The 25287-nt window shown below is 44.2% G+C and overlaps 1 long non-coding RNA gene across 1 annotated transcript in view; it reads right to left on the bottom strand.

Annotated features, from left to right (window-relative positions):
- Window positions 1–11980: 11980 nt before the first annotated feature.
- The window catches only part of LOC139083388 (uncharacterized), a 44927-nt gene continuing 31620 nt past the window's right edge, over window positions 11981–25287 (bottom strand). The window contains exon 4 of the long non-coding RNA XR_011540075.1: window positions 11981–12412. This is a non-coding gene — a long non-coding RNA (uncharacterized lncRNA). The remainder of the gene's footprint in view (window positions 12413–25287) is intronic.

Raw genomic sequence — 25287 nt, 5'->3', positions numbered from 1 at the left:
GGGATTGAGGGGGGCAGAGGGAGAATGAAAGAAGCAGCGATTTCTCGTGGCTCCTTCGGGCCATCTCTCACCTCCATGCAGAGTTCACATACATACACTTGGTCACTCACCAACACCGAGCCAGAGAAAGGTCTTGTCTAAAGCTGAGAAAAGAATAGTGTATTTATCAAAAAATTGCAAATGGAGGGGCTGGCCCCGTGGCCGAGTGGTTAAGTTCGCGCGCTCCGCTGCAGGTGGCCCAGTGTTTCGTTAGTTCGAATCCTGGGCGCGGACATGGCACTGCTCATCAGACCACGCTGAGGCAGCGTCCCACATGCCACAACTAGAAGAACCCACAACGAAGAATACACAACTATGTACCGGGGGGCTTTGGGGAGAAAAAGGAAAAAATAAAATCTTTAAAAAAAAAAATTGCAAATGGACATTTCTAATGTATGCGTGTGTAGGTATTCTGGTGACTTTTTGGGCAAGAGAAGGAAAGCTACTTTGACAAAAGGTTGTCACACATGGCAGCAGAGGGCAGGGTCTCCTTCATTAGAGATATAGGAAAATCAGATGGAACTCATCTTTCTAGATTGAATAGTTCATTCTTATTTCTTCCCAGACCTTCCTGACCTAACCAACTAATGAAACAATAACAAAAAGTACGTTGTGTTCCTAACACAAACTTGCATAAACAGTAACCCCCCATTCTCTAGTTAGCTTCTGGATGAACCATGTTTGGTTCAACACCCCAACTGTCCCACTAGACCCACAAGTCCTTCTGTCAAAGGAATGAGATTCTCTCCATTTTTCCCTCTTGGGGACCTCAAGCTCACAAGCCATATTTGAGTGTCTGTCCCACTATCAGTATCTCATTCCCCTAGAGGTGATATTCGGGAAGCTTATAACTATCCTATGAGTGGCCACTGTGGGTCACTGTCTATGAGCCAAAAGTAGTCTGACAGTCACACGAGCAACGTAGATTCAGGACAGACCCTGGTGGATGGCACAGCCTTCCCACTTCCCCAACAAGGTTATTCATATGCTGTGGGATGGAGACCCAGAGAAGAGAGAAGTGATGCTTTTCTAGTTTGGGGAAGATAGAGCTCTAAGTCAGACCATTCCCAAAAGTCCTAGGTTCCTAGAGACCTGGCATTCCTGAACTCCAAACACTGCAGGGCTGAGATTTCCTGACTCGTCCCCACAGAACTGTGAAATCCAGTTATAAGGCAAACAAGGCCATGTTTGTCCCATAAAACGTGTGTGCTAATTAAATGACATCATCAAACAGGGAGATAAACGCAGGCAGCAGGGAGCCCACCTAGGGATGGGGATGGGATCCGATGGGTGGCTGAAATATAGACATGCCAGGAGCAGAGCTGGGAGTGAATATCCTCAACCCCAACCTTAGGATTCCTCAGGAGCTTCCAACTGGCATCAAGTGAAGGTTGAGGGGAAGAAGGGTCTGAAGATAGAGAAAAGCTACACTAAACCTAAGGAAAAGATGCTGGCAAAAGAAGCAAAGAGGCCTACACAGATGTGGACCTCCCCACTCCTGGCACATTCTCGCATAGAGATTCTTACATGTAACAGTTACACCAATTTGCATTCATACACACAGTCACATAGAGAGAGACACACATGAAGAGCCTCATGTAGACAAACATTCTAAACAAGATAACTCTCCTCCAGTTCACTCCTGAACTGAATTAGGCATCTTCTACTGAAACGCAGGGACGCATAAGCCATGACCCTAGGGATTTCCTCTAGTTCTAAAAGAGTCTTTGATTTTGTGATCTCTTGAGCACACTGAGGGTATTTTAAAGTGACATATGTTCATTGCTTCCCCTAAACAGGAACCCATTGACAATGTCACCAAAATGATGGGTACCTGGAGAAAATAAAATTCATATTCTTATCCGGTCACGTGGCCCAGAGCTCCGCTGTTTGCAGCAGAACGGATGAAGGCTATAATGGTCAAGGGGCCTGTTCCAGATGAATACTCTGGCAGGTGAGGGGCAAAACACACAGGATTACTGAAATAAGCTTAAAATTTAGCTTCCTTTATAGATCTCATTTGGCACAGTAAGAGAGAGTCTCAGGAACTCCTCTCACCCATCCCCTCTTCCATTCCGAGCCATAAGGCACCTCTCCTCGCTGCTTCACCCAGGCTCACATCTCATCCAGAGTTTGACTACTAGTTCAATTCCTCACGCCCATGTCCCTTCCCAAAGATATTCATGTTAGAAGGAAAATCTGGGAGTGGGGAGGTGGCCCAGATCAGCACGACAAATGCAGGCATCCTGCCATTCGTTTATCCACACATTCACTCAGCAGTAAAGGGCCTTCTGTGTACCAAGCACAGTCTGTCAGGCACAAATGAAGATACAAAAATGAATGACCTTGGCCCTGGTCTTGAAGAAGGCACACCTCCTAGGGCACAATTCTCTTTCTCAGAAGCTCCAAGGGGATTCCAACATCCTGTAACACTAGCCTCAACTTTGCCATTCTCTAGTGAGTTCTTTTTTTCTGCTGAATGCGCAGAAAACTGGAGCCCTGAATCACTGGCAGGAGAGAGGAGATGGTCTCCCTGGACACCTTGCTTCCTTTGCTGGCTCCATCGTGACTCCTGGGCAGTTCTGGACAAGTCATGGACTCAGTTTCTCTACCTGGGAAGCGGGGGAGGCTCCCACTGCCTAGTTCTCAACTTCACAGAGCAGCTTGGTGATTAATGGGTTAACGTCCGTGGGAGGCTTTGAGCTGTTAGGATGAAAGACACCCTAAAGCCCTGACTCTATTGGAAACTCTGCCCAGCCAACAAGATACCCTGAAACCAGAAAGGGGGCCTTTGATCATATGTTAAGGGCTGTCTTTGGAAGAATGGACTAGAGGGAATGAGTTAAAACAGCAGCAGAAATTAAAGCAGCATGAAAAAAGGACTTTCTGGCTCCTTGGGTGGAGTCTCTTACCCCGGAGTTGTTTACAGCTCTTTTACCTGCCTATAGAGAGGGGTGGTCTGGATCATGTCTGGAAGCTTCTTCTGGACATCCTACAGTCAACTGCGTGTTAAATACTCTCTAACAAATATTTAATATTTAAGGTTAAGTATTTCACCTTAAATGGTTCCCCCCACCCTGAGTATGAAACAGGCCACCTTCCCTACTACACGAGTTGGTAGTAAGCACAAAGAAGAATAGTCCATTCAACAGATAACGAAAGAATTTTTCAGTTGTTTAACAAAGTTAAAAGCGCAGAAAAGTTTTGCTGCATAATTTATCCAAAATCTATCAAGTATTCATTATCAAGACAAAGTGTAAATATCGAGATTAAAAACGGGGGTATGGAGTCAGGCTCAAGTTCCAATGCTGGCTCTGCCATTTACCAGTTAGACAACTCCGAGCAAGTAGCTTAAATACCCTGAGCCTCAGTTTAATCATCTGTAAAATGGGAATAGCAATAATGATTCCAATTTCATATGATATTGTAAAGATTAAGTTAGCAAATTCAGAGACTACCAAGAGTTGGCAAAGACGGGAGAACAAGAGGAACTCTCAGACACTCTAGTTAGAGTGAAAATTGGTACAACTAGTTTGGAAGACAATTGGGTATTACCAAGTAAACTCGAATGTTCACCTCCCCTGTAACCCGGAAATTCCACTACTAGGTATAGACCCTGCAAAACCTGGGTACATGTGCACTAGGATACATGTTTGAGAATATTCAGAGCAAATGCAACTGTTTCCAGTTGATAAAAACTGGAGAGGATGCAGATATCCATCAACGGTAGAATGCATAAGCTATGGTATATTCATATAATGAAATATGCATGGCAAGGAAAATAAACAAATACAGCTACAGGCAACAAAATAGATGAAGCTCGCAAATACAATACTGAGTGAAAAATGCAAGACACAAAAGAATACTCACAATTTGAGTATATTTATATAAAATTTTTTAAAAAGGCAAAACTGTATCGTTTGAGGGTGTATGCATTGTTACTAAAACCATTATGAAAAGCCAGAAAATTATTACAAAATGCAGGATAGTTACCTTTGGGAAAGGGAAATGAGAGCGATCTGAAAGGGGCACACAGGGGGCTTCTGGGGTGCTGGCAAAGTTCTTTTTTTAATAAGTGGTGGTCATATTGGTGTTCTTATATGCCACATTATTCATTAAAATGCACATGTATTCTTTATACATTATAGGGAATATGTGTCATATTTCACAATTTAAACATAAAAAGATTTAATTTGGTTACATAAGTAAAGTGGTTAATAGAAAGCCGAGTGCATACTAAGCTCTCAATGAATGTTAGCTATCATACCCATTATTTATTCACCACTGGTTCAGAAATTATCCACACTGTGCTTTCCCTCAGTAATCATTGCGGATATGTGAATATGTGTTCAATAAATGTTTACTGACTGCCTACTATGTGCTACACACTGTACTAGGGAGAGACGAACCAGACAGTGTCCCCATCAGAGGTGCTCACTATGGTAAGCTGAGTGCCCCAAGTCACTTCCTGCTTCCCAAACCATCAACTTCTCTCTCCACATACCTGGGTTAAATGTTAACTTCTCGGCAATGACGAAATCACAAACAGGGATTTGTGTCCAGAAAGAAATTCCCACCTGAACCTCCCCCTACCCCAGCATCCTTACTAACCTTATCGCTGCCCCAGACCAGAGGTATCTATCCACCCTGCTGCACACACCGACGCAGCCCACATCACATCTGCACACCCTCACCCACGGCAGAGAAAAAAGAGCTGGGACGAGAAATCTCTCCAGTGTCTGTGATAGCCCCCTGCTCATCCCTCCCCACCCCAGCCCCGCCATCCCAGCTTAAGGGCACAAAATACATTATGACCCTGGGCCTTCGTTTACATGTAACAAACAGAGGTCAATTTATTTCTAAATCACTTTTTTTATGGCTCTATTGAACTATTTGCCACATTATTTATACGTTAATGGGCCAGGCCCCTCTGGGAAGCTCCCCATCTAATAAATAACGTGCCAAATCATTAAGCAAGGTGATAAAATCAAAGCCATTTAAAAATACATCAACCTGCGTTCCTTTCCAGTGAAATAAGCTCCAGGGGACCAGAGAAGAGAAGGGGGTGGAAAACTACCTTCTATTACTGAGTTTGGTCAGGTGTAGGGTTTTTTCCTGGGCTTGAGATAAAAAGCAGAGTTGGGAGATCTAGATAACCTGGATGCTGACCCATATCCTCAGCAGCTAGGGTGAGAGGAAGTGGACAGGTACTACAACAGGGATGGTGCGAGGAAGCTTCAGGCAGGAGGAAGAAGGGACATCAGATTCTACCTCCCACCTGCCACTTAGGGGTATTGGAAGCAAGCAGAGAAGCCCAACTTGGCAACAGAAACTAAGTCCTCTAGCTGGGAGTTTGGAGCTTAAAAAGAAAATCCATGGGGTCGGCCTGGTGGCGTAGTGGTTAAGTTCTCGTGACAGCCTGGGATTTGCAGGTTCGGATCCTGGGCGTGGACCTAGCACTGCTCCTCAAGCCATGCTGTGGCAGTGTCCCACATAAACTAGGGGGAGATTAGCACAGATGTTAGCTCAGCAACAATCTTCCTCAAGCAAAAGGGGAGGATTAGCAACAGATGTTAGCTCAGGGCCAATCTTCCTCACAAAAAAAGAAAAAGAAAGAAAAAAAAGAAAATCCACTCAAGGCCTTTGCCTTTCTACCTGTATTCCATCAGTACAATTCTCTCTTATGAATCTCAGTGTTTATAACTAATCTGAGTCACAGAGAAGAACATTAATGATAATGATTACTCTGGCTCCCCTCATTCTCCACCCTTCACCCCAAAGGGCTTACAAAGCCTTTCTTCACCATCAACCCACTCAGGAAAGCTGTGCAGAGCTAGCATAGCAGTGGTAAGAGAATGTGGGCTGGAAGACTCACCCCTGAGCTCCCTAAGGACTTGACCTTGAACTCCTTCCAAGCAATCCAGAGAAAAAAGGCACATGGGAGCCCATTGGTCTATCCCCATCTTGAAGCCCCTTATGGGTAGAACCCTGCCTTAGGTGCTGTAAGGAACGATCCAGATAAATCATACCCTGAGTGATGGGAAAGACAAGGCCCCCTCCCCAGAACTCTAACCCAGGCTGAAAACCTAAGCAGCAACACAGTGAAGGAAGTAGAAGATGAGTATCTAAGTAGAGAGGGCATAGAGAGCAAAGAAATTGTGGGCTAGGGGAGGTTTATATATGTAAGGTTATATACATGTAAGTCCTAAGCAAACAATCCAAACATTATTTACTTTAATGCTTACAAGAGCCTTGCAAGGTAGTTTACAGATTCGGAGAAATGACGAGATTGAATCAAGTTCGTACAACACGGAAGTAGAAGGCCAGGGTTTGAATCCAGATCTGTTTGTTTAGAAAAGGCCATATTCTTTTTATCAAATCGTTATGCCAAAGACCAGAGATGAGTTGAGTTCTGAACTCATCCTGAAAGGAAGACACAGACAGATAAACTTAAGAGAGCAGGGGCGGAAGGATTGCCGAATAAAATACAGGGTGCCCATGCCCAAACATTGCATGGGACATACATACAAATTATTTGGTATTATCTGAAATTCAATTTTAATTGGCATCCTTTTTTATTTGCTAAGTCTGTCAACCCTGAAAGCTGGCAACTTTTTTTTTTTTTAATGTTTTGTTTCTCTTTATTAAGGAACTATTAGGAAAGATTCTACTGGGATATGAATGATGGGCAATGTGCAGAGTTCAATAGTTTGTTCTTTTTTTCCAGGGACTATTGAAGACTATCGGTGCAGAAAAGTCTAGACCCTTAAATTATCACAAGTCATTATGAAATAGAAGTGAAATGGAGAAAAGGGTGAAAAGATAGAGTGAATACTGACAAGTCTGTGGTCTCCCCAAAGTGAGAGCAGGCAACTTTTAAACCTTAAGGCAAGGCAAACGGTCTGGGTGAAGCCTCCCGAGTAAAGGAAAATGAGGTTTGCAGGGAGGATGAGAAATAGGTGTGCCTAGCTGGTACAGACAGTTCCATACTGGGAAGTCAGAAACCAGGGAGATGACGGTCATAATCGGCTGATAGAAAGGTGTTGAAGACTCGATAGTTTAGACTCGATAATATGGATAGGAAGTCTTTGGTTCTAAGTTGTAAACTTGGACGAAAGGACAGAAATAGTTTCATAGAATTTAGAACTGGAAGGTATTTCAGTTTATAGTAACACAGTACCTTTTATTCGTACAGTACTTTACAGTTTTCAAAGCACCTTCACATACATTATTTAATTTGATCCTCCTGTACCCCTGAGTGGTGGACAAAATGGATGTTATCTGCTTCTGTTGATTCTGCTCCCCTCAGCCTCATAGCTGGTCTCCGCCCTTCCCTCTGCCACCGACATCCTGAAAGGCCCCACACTACCTCCCCCAACTCTACCACTCTCCTGAGTGTCCTCACAGGGTCACTAGTGACATAGCCGATGGCTTCTTTTCATTCTTCATTCCACTTGACCTCCCTTTGCCATTTAACACTGTTGACAACCTACTCTATTGGTGCTACTCAACATTTCTTGTTCTCCTCCTACCTGTTGGATCCCTTTTTCTCAGTCTTCGCTCTTTTCTTGTTCTTCCATTCATGTGTTGCTGCACATTCTTCTTTTTCTTTTTTTAATATGACCCTTTAAAAATGTAAAAAACTATTCTTAGCTTGAGGATTATACAAAAACAGGCCTTGGGCCATGTTTCCCACCTCTGTCTAGGGCCAGGCCTCCTGACTCCCAATCTTGTTCTCTTTCTCTTGCTTTAGGAAGTTAAAAACTTTTATTTATGGAGTATTTACAGTTTAAGAAATTCCCTCCATCCACGTTATTTTCTTCGCTCTCCCTTCTTTGGGCCCCATAGAACTTCGTGTGTACTTCTCTCTTGGTGCATACTGCCATTCACAACCACTTACTCTCCTAGGCTATTCTTGAAGACGATGATTACCTGTCATTCATTTTTTTATATTCCATAGCAACTAACCCAATGTATTATTCATAGTAGGCACTTTAAAATGTTTGTTGAATGAATTAATAGCCCAGTTTTTAAATTTTATTTAAATAAGAAAAATGAAGAAGGGTCTGGTGGCTGGTGCTGTTTTGGACTGTAAGGACAGCCACAGGGATAGGAAGAAACGGAAAGGATGAGGAAAACCCCACAACACTAAGGTCTCTGCTTCTCCCACTGGGAATTGCACCTCTCCAAAAGTTGAACTAAGGTTTTTCCGAGAGAAAACCCAAGCTGTCTGGGAGCTATAAATGTCCATGGACGTCTTAACTGCTTCACTTGGGCACCAGTGGCTTCCAGGCCTGATTGGGATGAAATCAGAGAGTCTTAAGGTTAGAAGAGACCTTAGAGGTTCAGCTTCCCGCCAAAGTGGCTATATTCAACTGCCAGTTGTCTGAGCTAAGGCAGGAGAGCTGTGACAGAGCTCTCACCAAGTCAGTAGAAAATAAAATAATTTCTTTTGGACTTCTTAATGCAGCAGTTTCTTGTCTTTCAAAAATGTATTTCTGCCTTCAGAATTGTCTTGGAATTATGTGTCATAAGTACACCTTGCTGAGAAATAAAGAAGAAGGTAGCCTTGATTAGAAAAGCTATTGGATGAAAGGTGACAACACTATTCCTGCAACTAATCTGAGGGCTAAGGGTTAGGGTAAAATCATCGCATTTTAGTATCAGGGCCTCAACAAATACGTGTTAATAAATTTATTGATCTACTCTTTTCTCCGTCACCTTCCTGCCTTCTCTTATTAACTTGTGCACTTGGAAGGGGCTAACAAAGAAGAATTCCAGACATCTGAGCCCGGGGACTTCCAGAGGCACAGCCAATCAATAGGCTGCAGCAGGAGCCTCGAGGCTGGGACACTTCCACCCTCAATACCCAGGTCTAATTCAACTAGTGACTGCAGTGGAAAAGGGTGGCGGTGCCTCCGCCATGGCCATCAACCAGTAGACAAGCACAGAGCCTGCAGTAAGCAGGGCCTGCTCCCAGGAAGTCTAGAGCCACCCTCCCATCGCTTAGGCTCAGCTCTTCGGACAAGGATCACAAAGGTGTGTCAATATAAGCGGCCAATTTCCAGCTCCCCTTTTTCTCCCAGAAAGAAGCTGACTCCTATGGTTCAAAAACTGTTTTAAACAAATATCCTGTCCATTCAGGAAATAACTCTGATAGCTGGTGACAAAGTGAGTCAGAAAATGGTTGATTTGGAGACGTAGTAAACAGGATGTAGAGCCTTACTACTCAATGTGTGGTCCATGGACCAACAGCAACAGCATCACTTGCGAGCTTATTAAAAGTGCAGAATTTTAGCTCCAACCACAGATTCACTGAATCAGAATGTGCATTTTAACAAGACCCCAGGTGATCTGTATGCTTATTAAGGTTTCAGAGTCGCTGGTGTATAGGATGAAGTTCTGATACTTAACAGCTGTGTGACCTTGACCAAGTTATTTGGCTTCTTCATAACTCAGCTTCCTCGCCTGTAAAGGTGGGCTAATGATAGCATCTCCTTGCACAGTTGTGAGACCTTAGTTAACACACATGAAGTGCTTAGGATTGTGCCTGGCACCTGGTAAGCGTGAAACAAATGTGAGCCATTATTACTCTTCCCTGGGATGCACGCCTCAAATCCCACTCAGGCAAACTGGCTGAACTGAAGGTGACAGAAGAGGAGGAGGAGGGGAAGATACGTCTGTGTGTAACGTGGGATGGAGAGAAGTGCCCTGATAACAAGAGGAATAATTTTTTTGATTGCTAATGAAAAATTCAATTGTGAGAGCATTAGGCCAAGCTTAGAGTACTGAGAGCTCCAGGAAGAGTGAATGGTCATTCATACGATGGGTTTATTAACATCAACCACGGCCAGTACTACTACTGCTGGGTCCTGGAGATTGAGCAGTGACCAAGACAGACAAGTCCCAGCCTCCAAATCGAGAAGGTCTGAAGTGTCTGCTAACACTGAGGAAAGTCAAGGCCTATGGATATTATATTACTGTGGCCTATTTAGACAACCCAGTGATGGGGCCTGGGAATTTGCATTGGCTCTCTCCCACGATCTTTTGCTTTTTTCTAGTGAGGAAGATTGGCCCTGAGCCAACGTTTGTCACGAATCCTCCTCTTTTTGTTTGAGGAAGATTATCCCTGAGCTAAGTTCTGTGCCAGTCTTCCTCTATTTTGCATGTGGGATGCCACCACAGCATGGCTTCATGAGCGGTGTGTGGGTCCACACCCAGGATCCAAACCCACAAACCCCAGGCACTGAAGCAGAGCACGTGAACTCAGCCACTACACCATCGGGCCAGCCCCAACTCCCGAGATCTTATTAATCTGATAGTTCCTCCAACTCTTCTTTCTTCCATGCCTCACAGCCAGCCAGCTCAGGCACTTATGAGCTCAGCTGGGTTGTATCAACTGCTGAGCTGAACACATCAAGAGTAAGACTAGGAGATCATAGAGGCTGGCCATCCACACAGAGCCAGTTTTCCGGAGTTGTCTTTCTGAAACACAGATCTGATCTTGTTACTCCCTGTTCAGAAACCTCGAATAGTACACAGGGCCGTTCACACTCTAGCCCCAAACTATTTGGCAGCCTCACTACAAATTATTACCCCTCTCAAGTATGCGCCCCACACCTTAATTACAAGAGTGGGTAAAAACTGGGGCTCTGTTCAGAACTGGGTTTCAAATCCAAGCTTTGTTGCTTATTGTGTATGTGAAGTTGGGCAAGCTGTCCAGCCTGAGACTCAGTTTTCACATCTGCTGAATTGGAATGACAATAATAAAATAGCTAATATGACTCCACATCAAGCACCGTTGTAGGCACTTTTCATCTATTGATTTGCTTAATCTTCACCACGGTGCTGCCTCATAGCCTTGTTGGGAAGACTGAGTGAGTTAGCAAATGCAAGAGCCTAGAACTGTGCCTGATATGAAGTCATATTAGCTATTAACATCATTGACATAAATATTACAACACAAACAGGCTCTAGGCTTTCAATAGTTCCTTGTCTCTGGAACGACCAGCTCCCCTCCTCTGTGCTGCAAACTCCTAGTGTTCCTCAAAAAGTCCAGCTGGTTTTGTTTTGGTTTTGGTTTTTGGTGAAGAGATTGTCCCTGAGCTGACATCTGTCGCCAATCTTCCTCTTTTTTTCCTTCTTCTCCCCAAAGCACCAGTACACAGTCGTATATCCTAGTTGTAGGTCGTTCTAGTTCCCCTATGTGAGACGCCGCCACAGCATGGCTTGATGAGTGGTGCCAGGTCTGTGCCCGGGATCCAAACTGGCGAAACCCCAGGCCACTGAAGCAGAGCGTGCAAACTTAACCATTCAGCAACAGGGCCCAGCCCCCAAAACTCCAGCTTTTCAGGCTTCCACACACAGAATAAATCACCTCTTCCATACCTGTTCTCATAGCACTTTAAATACACCTCCCTATGTCTCACTCATCCTAGTTCATTGAAAATAATGTTTGCATATCAGTCCCCACTGCTAGACTGTGGGCTTCTAAGCAGTAAAGATCCTATCTTATTTACTTTTTATAGTTAGGGCTGACTTTAATATGGAACATAGCAGGTATGCAATGAATGTTTGTTGAATGAATAAATGAAGGTCTGACTGAATGATTAAACACTTTCAGGAAAGGACCTAAAATGGGATCTTCCACAGAGAAGCAAGGTTGGGGAGTAAAACAATCTGGATCTCTTCTATGCTGCACCCCTCCCCCACTGAGCAGCAAAGCCATCACCAGCACAAGCTTCCCCACTGTCACCAGGCTGACTGTTCCTCCCCACCAAGAACACCCCCATCCCCCCTTGCTGTAGACACACCACTCAGCTCTGGCAGCGACAGAAATGAAGAGGATTACATCATTTGTTACAACCAAATGGTTATTATAGTAATAAGTATAATTAGCATTAGACAATTACAATAATAACACATTTCCTTGTTGCAGAGGTACTTTTTTAAAAAACAGGTTTATTTAATGACCCCCCCACACCCCCAAGAGAAAACAGCTCTTTTCACGAAGAGCAGAGGGCTCTTTCATTCTGCTGAGATGCTATCTTAGTGAAGGAACGTTATTGACAAACCCCATAAAACAGGAGCAGAGTTCCTTGGAGCGAAAGCTTTTTTGCTTTCTCTCTCTGGTTGCTCTGGGGAGAAGAAAACCTTGTGCCTCTCTTTCGAAGGATTAGGAGAACCGGGTGAAGGATAGAAAAGATGAGACGAGGGAGAGGGCAAGAGAAAAGAAACATATTCTCAAACAGCTGGAGCTTAAGATCCATGGCTGACTAGCTCCCACCCTTTCTTCCTGGTCCAGCCGACCAGCAGGGAATCCAGGCTGTTTGTTCGTGGAGGCGAATGAGCGTCTGAGGGAGTTTTCCAAGCTCTGCAGGAGTAAGAAGTACACAGAGTGAGACGGCTGAGGAGGAGATCACAAGCGGGTAATGAACAGAGCATGACTCTGCTCCGCATGGACATACCCACATCAGATGCTTGTACTAAATCTAGTTAGTCATCACCTGCTTTTTCCAAAAAGATTTGGGAGAGCTTACAATCATACGCAATGCAAGATTTAAAAACAAGAGAAAATTAGGACACACATAGACAGTTCATAACTTGTTGACATGTGCATAAGTGCACTTTCCATATTGTATGTAAACACAGACACATCCTGTGTGCATACACAGACATGTACCTCATACATAGTAGGCTCTCAATAAATACTTAGCGAATTAATGAAACAAACTCACTCCTAAAGACAAAGAAACATCAAATATCAAAATAAGTAACTCAGGTATAGCCTAAATATAGACATACAAATGTCTATAAATATAGACATATAAATACATATAAACATTCATAGGTAAAATATCTATGTGAATACATGCCTCATGAATATAAAACAGACCACTGTCTACACACGTGTGAGTGTACACACCATTTTACACACATATACATAAAATTAAACCTCATCCTTTCACAACAGACACAGCCATAGATGGACATATAAGCACTTTGCAAACCCATATATACATGTAAAACCTGGCCACATTTCCACATATATGTGCAAGTGCACACTCACAAAAACACACATTCACACACATAGACAGGTGCATATAGACTCAACACACACACACGCAAACCGAATATAAATCAAACAAGAACGGCTGTAAAGATAAGCGTCTCTGCTCATCGCTCTCACCTTCTCTAAATGACAATGCCCAGAGGCATGAACTTAATCTAGGGCTCTCGCCCATCACACCCAATGCAAGAGAAGGCAAGAGTTTTAGGCCACCCACTAAGGAATCTGTCTGTCTCCAAGGACATACACACGTGTGTGTCTTATCCGAGCACCCCGGGATTTCGAGCTCTCCACAGATCATTGGGAGTGAAACGTGTGTTGACCTACTTCCCAGGTGCTCCAGAGAAAGTCCTTCTTTACCCTCTTTGACTCCCACTATCTGGTCCATTCCATCATACGTCCCAGATGAATGTTATTCCATTCTCTTTGAATTTTCAGCCAAGTAGGTTGCCCCATAAGCCGGAGGTACAGCCCCTCTCCTCACCCACCCCGTCAGCAGAGAATATCTTCTCTTTCCCGTCTTGATATCACTGCTCCTCTCTTCCAAGGAGCTTCTCACACCTTTCCCTTAAGACATTCAGCTGCATATGGAGCTACCATGTTTTCTTTCCACAAATAGCTTTCCTTTCCTGTAATGTCTAAAATGCATTTATTCTAGCTCTCTTTAGTCATTTGTTGGTTTAATGTTTTATTCCATTATTTGTAGGTCCTTTATGGGTATGTCAAGACATCTATCTTAGATTTAAGTTTCTGCTACTGAGGAGATTGGGCCTACCTGTGGATGCCTTTGTACAGTGGCCAACACTTGCCAGGTATTGTCATTCTATCCCCACTCTATCTTTGGATGGACTGTGTCTTAAGTGTTTCAGGAAGACACACAGAGAAAAAGAGATATAACACCCATCTCAGAGGTCCTCAGACTGACGGTAGGAACAAACATTAAGAAAGAAACAGAATAATGAGGCAAAAAATTCTATAATGTCAGAGCTAGAAGAAGATTGAGGGATAATTTAATTCTGACTCCTCATCTTCCAAGAAAGGAACAGGGGTTCAGAGAAATGAAGTGACTTGCCCAGAGTCACCTAGAAAAATGACTGGCAGAGAGGAACACAACTCCAGGCTCCCGTCTCCTAGTCCAATATTCCTTCCACTACATTGGCATTTCCCAAACTAAATTTCATGAAACACTCATGTCCCCAAAACCGATAAGAGATTTTTCTTTAAAAAGGCTTCCGTGGTCTAATAATATTGCATAGTATGTCCCCTCTTGGAGATTCAAAATGAATACTATGTTAAAGGTTCTGAGAAGCCCTGAAGTTTAAGATTTTAGTTTTGTCTGGTCCAGTGTTTCCTAAACTGAACTGGTCATGTAATCCTTTTTTAAGAAACTGCTATTAACGCATGTGGGACATGAGCGTTTTGAGGATTACACAGTTTCGGAAACACAGTACTCCTCAGAACACAACAATGGGGAGGGTCTGAGTTGAGTTTCTTCTAAAAAAGAGAAGCACTGGGGCTGGCCCCATGGCCTAGTGATTAAGTTCGATGCACTCTGTTTCAGTGGCCTGGGTTCAGTTCCTGAGTGTGGACCTATACCACTTGTTGGCAGCCATGATGTAGCAGTGACCCACATACAAAATAGAGGAAGATTGTCACAGATGCTAGCTCAGGGCGAATTTTCCTCAAGCAAAAAGAGGAAGATTGGCAACAGATTTTAGCTCAGGGCAAAGCTTCCTCAGCAAAAGACAAAAAAAGAGGCAGTGAATTGAGCACAAATATACAAGCATAAGACTGGATACAAGCATAAAAAAGGAGGAACATGTGGAGCAGGGCTGGATGAAAAGCAAGGTGAGGATATCCCAAGAGGTAGAAATGATCCATCAAAGGCTTAATTAAAGGAGATGTTTAGGGTTCAGAAACCAAATTCTCCCAGTAGTGGTAAAGGAGGGAAAAGCTATTATTATTATTATTACTATTATTATTATTATTATTATTATTATTATTATTATTATTATATCAAGATGCTAGGAAAGGCGGATTTCAAATCATTTAGTTAAAAGATGGAAGCATCAGCATTCTCCATAGCAAAAACTGGCAGCCCCAATCATGAGAGGGGAGCCTCACACATAGTAGGCATTCAATAAATATTTATTGAATGAATGAATCAGTGAAGCAAGCCAATTTGCCTCTAGCAATGGAGAGAGACCAAGCCCAGTGAATCCAAAGTTACTGCTAGTCTTCTGCATCTCCAGGGAGGATTAATGTTCTATGGGAAAGAGGAGTAGGAATATATGACCAGAGACCCATAGCCATTGGCTCTCTTATCGCCATAGGGTCTGAGGGATTTTTCCCAGCAAAGCCCAGCAATGGGACCGAGTCGAGCTGGTGGAGGGAATGAGTCAGGTTGAGCTGTTTGTTTGTTCTCCAGGGCAGGGACATGCAAGAGTCAATAAACACTCTGGAGCCTCTTTGACTGGGCCTTGGAGCAAGAGATCAGCTTGTTTGTTCTAGAAAATTGAACTTGGGTCAAAATGGCTCTCAGGGCCTCCCTTCCCTTAGGTAGAGACCTCCAGGCGGCAACTGAGGTCATCCACGGGGCAGCCAGGTGCTCCACCTAACAATGCATTCCACATAGGAAGGGCCTTTCACCAAGCTATTTTTTTCTTCATAACATGCAATGAACACAACAGTCTGCCACCTACTAGTTGCAGGATGTCTTATTAGTTAACATAGGCCACAAAACTGGTAACAGCACCAGGTTAAGGCTGTGGCATATCCAAGCTGGTTCACAAGGTTACAGAACCCCAAGACTGGAAATAACCTTAAGAAGTCACTTCAAATACCCCTCTGACTCTAAGAAGGATCACCAGACCCATCCACCGCTAAGTCAGTCTTCTTTTCTTCTTTCCTCTCCCCAAATACAGAAGTAATTTCAACTTTCTCAGACTGTCCAATCCCAGCTGTATTCAAGCAACAATATAATATCCCCCTGTGTGTTCCAAGCCTTTCCATTAAGAAGCTCCTAATCTAACTAAATTGACAGAATCTAAATATCTATAAAGTGACTTCAGAATGCTTATTAACCAACAAAGCAGCAAATACAAACCAACAACTGGGCTGAAAAGATGCAGGGCCAAGAAGCATTCAAAGACAGAAGAGGTTACTTAAGGAAGGCTTCCTGGAAGAGGGAATATGAAGCTGAGTCGGAGGGGAAGAAAGGAGAAGAAGGGAGAGCAAAATGAAGTCATCCCAGCCTGGCAGGGAAAGTGCTTAAGGGACATTTCAGAGGCCAGAAAACGTGTAGCACAGTCAGGAGACCAGGAAGCAGCTTGGTTTGGCTAAAGTAGACAATAGGGAGGGAGGAAAAAGAACTGAGTGGAAGGAAGTTGATAGGGGAGTCTTGCAGGTAAAGCAGGAGTCTGAATGTGACAGGCAGAAGCATGGGTAGTATTAAAAGTCTTGCAGGATGAGTCAACAGACATGAGCTCCAGTTCTGGATCTGCCACCGTCTCATGTGCCGTAGGTCTTAGTCTTCTATTCTGTAAAATAGGACAGTGGATTAGAGGATCTATAGGATCCCTTGCAGTTCTAAAACTCTTGCTGCTAAAGTACAAGAGATAATAAGGACTACCACGTGGTTCCTCAACAAACCCATTTCATATCTTTTCCCTTATACAAGACAAGTCTAAGTTCCCTTTATCCTTGCGACTGAATTACAACTTGAGCATATTTACTATGTCAAAGATTAATCCTCTAAACCCGGCAAGCTCGCTGGTTGAGCAGCAAGGAAATATCTCTATAAAAAGAATAGACTCTATAAATTATTGGTCACTTACCTAGGGTTGTTACTAAATTATTTTAAAAGGATATATATTCTGCTCCTGCACTCTCACTTCTGTCTCTCTCAGACTAATTGCTTCCTGAGCTAGGAAGAGCGTCCAGACAGAGACCTAGGAAGTTTGATATATTGGGATCCTTCAACTGCCGGGATTCCAGATGATAAATAAACTGCACGGTGGAATTTGAATCAACCTATTCAGAGACTTGAGAGGAGTAAGAGGGTAAGTCATTGAAATTACCCTCTTTCTTTCCATTCTAAGCATTCGAAGCTGCATAGCATCTCAACTGGCTTTAATTAAGGAAATACCAGCTTTGCCATGCTTCTACCTCAAGCCTTATCGTATTGTCCTTTAAATGTTTATTTTTCTGTCCACCACTCTAGAATGCAAGCTCCTCGATGGCAGGGGTTTAATCTTATTCATCTTTAAATACGAGCTAGCATAGTGACCAGCACATAGTTGGTGCTTGTGCCTACAGGACTGTTTAGTGTTTGAATGCATAGATGAAGAAATCGTAATCTAATTGAGAAAAACTTTCTGGTGTCCAGCCTTAGTCTTATGCTACCACAACCACTCACCCACTTTTGCCGACTGGGCCAGTAAATGACATCCCCTTGCATCTGAGTTAGTTTTCTACCCACCCCCACCATACCCTGTGGGTAACTCTATCACAGCTCTGATCATACTCTAGTGTAAACGCTGGTTTACTGGTCTATCTTCCCACCGACCTTGTCTAGAATAGTAACTATCACAAATAAGGCAATTTGTTAGCTGAATCAAAGAAGCACAGTAGCTTATCTTTTTAGGGTTATGACCAAGGAAAGAATCTTTTAGGAGACTATCAAAGGTAAATCTCTATGATATATATACACCCCTTACATTATGTCTACTTGACCAAAGAAGAGGCTTATAGAAGCAATTGTATGGATATTTTAATTCTCTAAACATGTTTCAGAAAAACATAGGTTGTCTACACAGATCCGATTATCTAGGTAATTGTTCACCTCTAGTACCTTGGAGTATTATGAATTCTAAAATGCACTATGAGGGGTGTGGAATGGAGCACAGAATGCAAACACAGGCCCTATTGTTAGGGATGCCCAGACTGGAAGACATCAGTGAGGATGAACACGAGGAAGTGAAGACCATTAACGGTATACAATTAGCCAAAGAAGGGCATCAGGCAAGGTAAGCCTCCGGGAAGGTAAGCCTTGGCTTGGGAACTAAGCAGAGATGGCTGATCATTCACATTTTGACAAGCTGTCCTTTTACTGGCCCAGGAGAGCTGCTTAGGTGAAGTGAGGAAAGTACAGACCGCAGGAAGAATGAGGAACAGACTATTTAGTAGTTTGAGGGAAATCAAGGCCTGAAATGCAATAGGAACTAATGTTCATATTCTCACATGTATCTTACAGGGGGAAAGGAAATAGATCAAAAAGTCATTAAATAAGGCGGGCTAAGGAGAGTAGTGCTGAAATAGGAAGATCTCAGGCCTGATTCACAGGGTGTCATGATGTTCTTATAAACGCTGGAGGCAGACTGTAGGGGATCACTAGGAGATTCCCCATCAGGGAATATGAGCTAATTAACTAGAAAACTAAGATGACGGGAAAGCTAACAAGATTCTTGATGAGCCATAATGGATCTAGGCTGCTAAGCTGCTCTACCTCTCCAACTCACCCACCTCCACACAAGGGCCATTTCCCTTAAGAAGGCCCTCTTCCTTTTCAGCTCCATCAGGAAGACTTTCATAACTAAGGACCCCCACAATGCCCTTCCCCACAAACAGCTATTTGGAGCTTGGCCAGGCCATGTCCCACTCATTAATTTCCTGACCTTTTGTCACTCCGTCTACCTCTGGAGATCGCAGTCTGTCTCGTCTCAGGAGAAGGCTGCCCAGAATAGAAATCATCTTATCTTCCTTTGTGAATTTTACTCCCAGAAGTTGTCCCTGGTAGGAAAGCACAGACTGCCTGAAGAAGACCAGCCCTCTGACGGCTCCATTCCCCGCGTCACAGAATCTGCAATGGGCTCCTCTCTCACACTAGAGTTATGGAGCAGGAGTTATGGCTCTCCCTGTAAAAAGTCATTATAATTATGAAAAATGTCTATGGCTCTTTCCACTGTTTAGGCAAAGCCTCTGGCTGTCCTGATGAGCAAAGATTTAAGATCCTGTTCTCCATAAAGATGGCTAGATAGCCCCAGAGATAGATGTGTTAACGCCTAATTGGTCATTGTTGAGTCATCAAATCCGTTTCAGACAGCGGGATTGGACAATCCTGACTGATAAGGGAGGACAGAAAACAGCTGAGAGGAGGGCAGCACGGGATTCTTCCTGCCGTTCTCATTCTGCGCTGGCTCCCCCCACTCTCACTGCTCCTTTACTCAGGATTGCTAAGAATAGGCGATCCCACAGTCTTTCTCAGGAGTAGCCTCTTTCAACCTCCCAGCAAGGCAGTGCTTCCTTTAGTCTAATCCTAATCGCTCACGGTTAAAGCCCCAGTTGTTTCTGCTCTGGCCTCAGGAAAAACCAGCATTCTCCTCTTCTTGAGCTTTCAGTACTTCAAATCCATTGATCAGTATGTCCTCTCCTCCCTACTTCCTCTATCTCCCCATTCCGTTCCCGACCTTTCTCTTCTCCACATTAATCATAACTTTCTCATTTATATCCTTTCTTCAAAGCCATGTAAATTTTTTAAAATGCTTTTCTAGAACCCCTAATAATTGTAGTGAATATCACTTAATTCCGACTGGGTAAAATATTTTATTTGAACAATGGTCATTTGGGCAGCAAACAATGCAGAGACATTGGCCAACCACACGGACCTGTAGACTGGGAAGGTGATAACTGATCCAGCGTAGACACGAGTGAAGAAGATGGCACTATTTGCAATTTCTGGCTTTAAAAGCAAGAGAAAAGAGGACAACCTGTGGTTAGGGCAAGAGTTTCAAGATGCCAGAGTGTGCAAAACCTTCATTTCAGACTTTTAAACACAAAGGGCATCTTTCCTATTTGAGTTAGAAGATTTTCCAGGAGGTAAAAATAACTTCTCAGGAGGATAGGACAAAATGACTTCTCAAGGAAAACCTGTGACTTTTCTTCCTTCCCAAGGAAGATGATTGGGTTTGTAGAAATGGTAAAGGAATGGTGTCTGTGCCCAGAGTAAAGCTGCAGAGGATGAGGGCAAGAGGGTAAATAAGGATTTGAGGCCCTGGTTGCCTCTACCCACCCACCCTATCCAGGTGGTTGCAATTGAGCAGCAATTCCATTTGAGTTACCACTCAAAATACTCTGCCGTCACCCACTATTATTAGGGATTAAAGGCCAGAACATAAACCCCACCCCTCGCAGGCAGAAAAGTGGAATGTGGTCGCGGCCTGTGAATTTATTCACTTAGGAGCACGTATTCCTTAAGGTTACCCCCAGCATCCTTCTGTCTCTGGAATGCTCCTCCACTTCAACCATCCAAGCCAGAAATCAAAATTCCTTTCATTTAAAACCCTTCAGAGACGGTGCCTCCACCACTTCCCTGGTTTGACATGTTTCATCTCTCAGCTGGAGTCAGAAGCCATTTCCTTTTCTTCTCATGCCTACCCGTAGACTGGCCTTTCTCAAGCTCCCCTGCAACAACTACTCCCCCCCGCTTTCAGTCCTAGAGACAGAAGGTCAACTGAGGTGGTTATCCTCCGAGTTCTGAATGCTCCTCTGCATAGTCCTTCTTGAGACACAGAAGCTGGAAAGGAGGAGTCTGGTTTCTGTCTCTCTACACTCCTCAGAACCACTTCACTCCCTAGAGCATAAGCACTTCAGAGTTTACTGAGCATTTGCAGTGCTACCTGTCCAGCTGCAGAGGGAAGATGGCAGATGGTAAAAGGAACCTTGCTAACACCCCATCAGAATCCAAGGCAGGTGGAACAAGGCAGTGTGCCATTCCTCCAGAGCCTGGTGCTCCCTTGAGGGACAAAAGGAGCCGGGCACCCTGATCATCCAGAGTAATTGCCGCCGCCACCACGCTGACAGTAATAACCCGTGAGCCACTGACAGCCCTTTTCGTCTAGAAGATCTCAAAGCACTTAGCCACCAGGTGCTCATTAAGTCTACTGGATAAAGTTTGCCTGGCAGGTCTGAGCCTTTGCTATAGATGGTAAGGGTCAGAGGGTGACTCAGAGAATCCAGGGAGCCAAATGTTGCAGAGAAGGGGGGCCCATCAGCTTCCTACACGTGGGAAAGAGAGCCTCCTTGGCCCAGGTCTGGGTCCCGACTTCAGGAGAATGAAAAGGAGGCTAGCTCCTCCCCCCAGCAGTCTACAAGCAGGATCATGCAGAATTAATCCAACACGGAGCTCATCTACCCTAAATAGCAGACATGATTGTTTATACCCCAAGAACTGGTGGGAGGCATGGGGGCGTGGGCATGGGCAAGGGTAACTTTGGAAGACAGAAACAAAAATGAGGGAAATATCTCCTCTTAAAGGAGATGGATAACAGCTGAGGAAACACTCCCTGAATCAAAAGGGAACTTGAGGAGGATGGTTCTGGGAAACTCGAGTCTCATGAGTGACACTCCTAAGTGGCAAGGCAGGGAAGAAGCTGGTCTTCATTTTCCTGGGTATCAAAAGAGGCAAAATCACTTCTTCTATAGAAGTGACCTATATACGAAACCCGAATTCAGACTGAGAAGGAGGAGTTATCATCCACTGCACTCTACACCCATAATGTGTAGATCAGAATGTGATTTCTATTTACCACTGATCCTGCCATTCTGCCCCATTTTAGAGGCTCCATAATACTACACCAAGACCTACATGGATCAGGTAAATGAAAACATCCCAACCTGCCTCCCCCAGTTCCACAGAAATCACTACACTGGCATGAATCCAAAATCATTTTGCATGGCTCTTTCTGATACAGACCACAAAGCCTGCCTTTAGAAAAATGGACCACAAACCAATTCCATGGACCATTTGGATGGGTCATTAGACAGACAATCTCAGAAAATCATATTCTCCACTCACTCCCTTTGCTACTACAACTACCACAACAAAGGTTTAAAGGGCTTTTGCCTGATGGCATATGTGTTTTTTAATAGTCAAACCTACATCAGAAAATGTGCTTTAAAATAATGGCACTTTTTCTAACCATTTGAAAGTGCATCAATGGACAAGATTGCATACCTCTCCTGCTCTCTTTAGATGACCCAAAGCGAAATCAGCACTGAGGCACCTGGTGGCAACTGCTGGAATTTTAGGTATAGATGTCTTCAAGAAAACTGCCTCTGGCCTGCTAACCTTAATACTCCGAAGCTAAAAGAAGACAATAGAGTCACTTAGTGGCCTAATCTATGGACTTTGAGTGTCACACTTAGAGAATCCATGACTTAGGAAAACATTCCTTGAGGGAAGAGATGGGATCAGGTGATAACTCCCCAGCTTGCCTCTGGAAACCAAAGCCCAGGAGACCCCAAGAAATACAAAGAGCCCCAGACCTGTTGTCCCACTAGTAAAAACTTCCATCTTTCCAAAACTCTGCATCAGAAGAAATATTAGAGGTGTACTCTTTTTATTTAGAATACTCTTTAAGGTCTTTTCTGTATTCTTCTGCCCCTAAAAAAGACCTGTTCCCACCCTCCAACCTCAACGCTCCCAGACAGGAAAAAGGAGAAGGCATCCATTTGCCCAGAAATCGGGAGTCCCCACCCCCAACCTCCAAGAGGTGAGGGAGGCAGGGGAAAGACATTCATTAGCAAGTTGCAGGTGGTGTTACCAGGGTATTATTTATTATTTGCTGGCTGCCAAGGCTTCCCTGAGCCTGCAAAGACAGAGCCATTGCCTCAGGGGCTGCAAAGTCTGAGACAGACAAACAACATACAACCCAGCCATGAAATCCGCCCCGCTGAGGAGCTGGGGGCAACCTCAGGGATAGGAGCCACCCTCTTCTCTGGGGAGTCCTCTGGTTCCTGAAAGTCTTGGGGAAGGTAGACATGTTCAGGGAGATCCCAGATCAGACAGGAGTGGGCTCTCCCAAGGAATGAGAGGGACTCCAGAGAAAGGAGCCCAGGCACAGGTTGGGGCAAGAGGTCTTAGAATGGTGAGAGGTAGGAGGAAATGAGATCAGGGTTACAGGCTGGGACAGCAGGCAGAGGAGGCGGGCTGGGGGAGAGGTGTTGCTGAATGAATGGGGGAGGCCAAGAGATGTCATCAGCTGTTGCGTGGGGGAACACTGATGCCAGAACACAAGTTGTGGCAAGAATGAACCACCAGAGGTACCGAATGATTGGGAGTTTAACCAGAAGGAAAGAGGGGCTTGGTCATCAGTCATACCCTATGTTGAGATGCTATTGCCTCATGATAACTGGTTCAATCCCAGTAGAAAGCAAAGGAAAATGTTAGCATATGGTACGGCAAGACTCTTCAAGACAACATTTGACCATGTATGCCTTTGCTGGGAGAAGCCCAACCATCTCAGAGAGTGGTGAAAGCTTTAAGTGTCACCCATGACATCTTTCCCTAGGAAAGTAATTTGGGAGCTCACTATCCCCTAGGAGTTCTATCCCCAGGAATCTTTGCTCTCTGGTCCATCTTCTCGGTCTAGCCTCCTCCTCTGTGCAGACCTCGCTAAAACAAGGGAGGTGAGCAGGGAGGACTCGCCTGTCTAAACAAAGAAAGCACTCCTAACCAAAGAAACGCACTTCTTGATTTTTTTTTTCTTTAATATGTAGCTTCAAGAGGGACAGACATAAAAGGAGAGGGAAGTAGAGACTCCTATCCCGTCAACCCTGGAAATTGATGAGGTGACAGATGTCAGAACCACAGTTGGCCCTCGCACCCAGCACAGGGCAGCAAAAAATAAGACCGGGGAGGAGGACAGAAGGGACTCTAAACTGAATGAGTCAGTCATTTTGTGCTTATTATCGGGAAGGTCTTGGCTAGGCTCGGCCTCAGCACCTCCACCAGCTTTAAATGGTCTCATTTCCTCTTATTTGGAAAAGGAGAAGCAAGTACCCTTCTCCTTCATTGAGGTACCCCAGAAACTTGTTGTAAAAGTCCCAAGCCAGGTTATCAAACCCCCGAACCCCTTCTAAACTCACCCCTGGGTATCCTTTGCTGGTCTCTTCCCAATAAGATGAGGCTGTGCCAAATGAGGAACTCTGAAGACAAGAAACCCGCCAGAGTTTATTTGTACCTCTCCTTCAAAACATGCACCCATTACTCAATATTCTTGGAGGGCTCTCCCCATAAAAACAACTTAATACAAGCAAACACTGCGGGACAGCTCTCCTGCTATTCATGCCCAAGCAAAGAGGCCAAATGCCAGCCTCTTGCTTTAGATTCCCTAAAGCTATCTGCAACCCGATGGAAACTTTCTAAAGGTTTGGTCTAAAACAGCTCTAGGAGACTCAGGACATCTCTCCTGTAGGGACAATTACAGGGTCACTGCAGAAAGCGGGTCTAACCTCCTCCAGTGCATCCCCAAACAGTAGCGAATGGAGAGCCTGCCCTCAGCTTCGTCCAAACTGTCAACCCTCCTGAACAGGATAAGAAATAGCCAAGACTACAATGCAGGCTAAATCTCTATGTAAGTTCGCACTTCAACCCCAAATTGTGAATTCCTATTCTCTGTGAACACTGGGAATGGAAAACAAAGGCACAGACGATCCAAAAATGTTTAATAAATTTTCTAAAATCCATTTGGTTCTGAAATGGATTATGAGAAGTTTTTGTACAATATTTATCTGTGTTATTTAGGCAGACATGAGATTGCTTTTCCTTAACACACGCTTGCTTAGAGCTGTGTGGGGGAAGCAAGCCTAAGGTTACAAATTCCCCACAAAGGTGTGCTAGAATGGGAACAAAATAATCGACCATCTTTCAATTGTCTGTTTCCTCTCAAACTCTCACAGTCACTGTACAACGGAGAAACCAGACCCACCATGCATCCACCAGGGGGCCAGAGGGCCAGTAGTCTTTCCCTGCAGCAAACACAGGGGCTGAGGGAAATGAGGCATTATTACTAACTGCTGCAGGCTCTGAGGGCACAGAAGGGTCTCCTCTCAGAGGTTAGCGGTGGAATCAATTCTATCCTTCAATTGGTTTTCAATTTGACTAATTTATTGAAGGGGAAGGCAATCAGGCCAAGCATAGTGGGAAACTTCCTAATAGAATGTGGGCCTATTAACCTCTGGGATCTCTTAGACTGGTTGGCTTTAAAAGCATAAAATCCATTCTCTTTTTCAAGTTAGATTATAGGAGAGTCTGTCCCGAGGCAGCAGGATTGGCAAAAAGATGCTCCTGCTTACTCAAAGGTTTGAATCTTCTCTCCTAGGGGAAGCCAAACGCAATA

Source organism: Equus przewalskii, chromosome 5, assembly GCF_037783145.1.
Source record: "Equus przewalskii isolate Varuska chromosome 5, EquPr2, whole genome shotgun sequence".
NCBI lineage: Eukaryota > Metazoa > Chordata > Mammalia > Perissodactyla > Equidae > Equus > Equus przewalskii.
This window is presented reverse-complemented; position numbering and strand designations above follow the sequence as displayed.